We start from the raw sequence: 2,944 nt of genomic DNA, 5'->3' as shown, positions 1-2,944 counted from the left end.
TTTGTTTATGTAATTCATTGTTGAAATGATCTTTCATTGTCTGATTTTGCTGTCTAATGTCTTCCTTGAGACTCCAGATCATCTGAAGCATGTATATCCTGAATTCTTTATCTGACATTCCATCTGCTGCAGATATTACCTCTTCTAACGTTGAGTTGACCTGCATTGCTTGTGGTCTTTCTTTCCTTGTCTCTTCATACTGTTCGCGTTTCTTTCTGCTTGGTGAAAGTGTTATTGAATTTTCCCCCTATATATTTATATTGCTCTTGTATAGTTGCAAAGTCTTTCTCGCAGGCATGGGTGGCGGCTCTTCCCCTCCTCCAATTGGGCCTGTTTTGCCGGTCGGTAGCTGGTCCGCCTACCTTGCAGGTGCGGGCGGCGGCTCTGCCCCTCTGCGGGCCGCTGGGCCTGTTCTGTGGTGGTCGCAGTTCCGCCTACTTTGTAGGCGCAGGTGCAGGCAGCGGCTCTGCCCCTCTGCAGGTCGCTGGGCCTGTTCTGCCGGTGGGTCGCAGGTCCGCCTACCTTGCAGGCACGGGGGCGGCTCTGCCCTTCCGCGGGTTGCTGGGCCTATTCTGTCGGTGGTCAAAGTTCCTCCTACCTTGCAGGCGCAGGTGGAGGGGGCAGCTCTGCCCCTCAGCAGGCTGCTGGGCCTGTTCTGCCGGTGGGTCGCAGGTCCGCCTACCTTGCAGGTGCGTGGGGCGGCTCTGCCCCTCCACGGGTTGCTGGGCCTGACCTGCCGGTGGGTCACAGGTCCACCTACCTTGCAGGCGCGGTTGGTGGCTCTGCCCCTCCGCAGGCCACTGGGCCAGTTCTGTGGGTGGTCACAATTCCGCCTACCTTGCAGGTGTGGGGGGAGGGGGCGGCTCTGCCCCTCAGAAGGCCGCTGGGCCTGTTCTGTCGGTGGTCACAGTTCCCTATATATCAATCTTACCACAATAAAATACTAGTTTAAAAAATGCTGTGAAGTTCACATGGTCCAAACACCGTTCCAAAGCTTAATCTATGACACACCTGCATCCTTGTTCCTATGCCCTCTGTGATGTAGAGCTCACCACAAACCAAAACTGAAACAAAAACAAAAAAATTCTATTGTAATTTGAGTCATTATTTACCATACACATGTGTGTGTTGAAACGGGGCTTTTCTAAGGGAAGGGTACACATCCGTGGTTGCTGTATAAGAAGAGAACATTAAAAAAAAAAAAAAAAGCCAGACACGGTGGCGCCACCTGTAATTCTATGCCACCTGTAATCCCAGTGGCTTGAGAGGTTGAGGCAGTAGGATCATGAGTTCAAAGCCAGCCTCAGCAAAAAGTGAGGCGCTAAGCAATTCACTGAGACCCTGTCTCTAAATAAAATACCAAATAGGGCTGGGGATTTGGCTCAGTGGTTGAGCACCTCTGAGTTCCATCCCAGTACCCCCAAAAAACAAAAACAGAGACATTGCTGTTTAGATTGAGAAGTAGCCCCATCATGGCAAAATGGCTCAAGGAGCTTCAATACCATAGCAACTGAAGACTGGTACTGCCAAAGTTTTCAGACTATGACATTAACCAGTCAGTGGGCTGTGAAATCAACTTGATACTAATATAGTTACAGTTCTCCAGAGAGATAACCAATAGGATGGATGGATGGATGGACAGACGGACAAACAGATGACAGGAGATTTACTAGGGAGATTGGATCATATGATCATGAAGGCTAAGTTCTTAGCTTCTGCAAGCTTGGGATAATAGTAAGGTGGCTCCGTCCAAGTCTGGAGGCTTTAGAACCAGAGAAGCTGATGGTGTAAGAATCTGAGGCTAAAAGCCTGAGAATCAAGAGGCTGCTGGTGCAAGACCTGGGCTCCAAAGCTGGAAAGCCTGGAGTTCTGATGTCCAATGCAGCAGAGAAATTCTATGCCAGTTCCCAGAGAAGAGACCAATCCACTCTGTGCATTCTTCTTTCTGGGCCGCTGGCCAATTGGATGGTACCCACCCATGTTGGGGGATTTTCCCCACTTGGTCCACTCAGACTCACATGCTAATCTTCTCTGGAAACACCCTTAAAGACACACCCCAACTAACACTTTAACAGGTTTCTAGGTATCCCCTAATCCATTTTAACTGTCACCTAAAATTAGCCATCACAATCACACCTTTTAGAATCAAATAGAAAATGTCCTTTGGGGCAAAAGTATTATGTGTTACAAAAAAACTAAAGGCTTCTTCTTACTCTTTTTTTTTTCCTTCTTCCAACAGTCAATACTTGTTTTATAATTTTCAGATTTAAAAAAATAGAGTTACAAGTCACAACACATATATATTACTCCCCTTGCGTCCCCCCCCCCGCACCCCCCTCCCCCGTGTCCTAGTCATGGTTTCAGCCCATAGATGCTTGGCCACACTGCTTTAGGTCTGTGACAGTGCAGTATGTCATAGTGGGGACTGCATGGTAGAGGGGGTTGTTTGCCTCGTGCTCACCAGGGAGTAAAGAGAAAGAGGAAGGGGCCAGGAACCCAATACCCTTCAAGCGCCCACACCCAGTGACCCAACTTCCTTCCACTAGGTCTTGCCTCTTTAAGGTTGTACCATCTCCAAATAGTGCCACAGGCTGGGGACCAAATCTTTAATGCATGGGCCTTTGGAGAACACTTAAGACCTAAACCAGGCCTCCTTTTCACAGTAAGTGGCATATTATAACACTGTTCTTTGTTTTATATTTTTTTCCACTGGATTCAGTTTTATATACTGATTCTTCCCAAATCAGTATATAAAACAGTTCATTTTTTTTGTTACAGTTAGAAAACATTCCATCGTATAGATATATCATAATTTCGTGATCATTACTATCTGGACATTAAAATTATCTACAACCTTTTGCTATTACATTACAAATAGTGCCACAATAAATAATTTTGAAATACATCATTTTGCATGTAGTTAGGTATATTTGTGGAATACATT

This window comes from Marmota marmota, unplaced genomic scaffold (assembly GCF_001458135.2).
Source record: "Marmota marmota marmota unplaced genomic scaffold, marMar, whole genome shotgun sequence".
NCBI lineage: Eukaryota > Metazoa > Chordata > Mammalia > Rodentia > Sciuridae > Marmota > Marmota marmota.
This window is presented reverse-complemented; position numbering follows the sequence as displayed.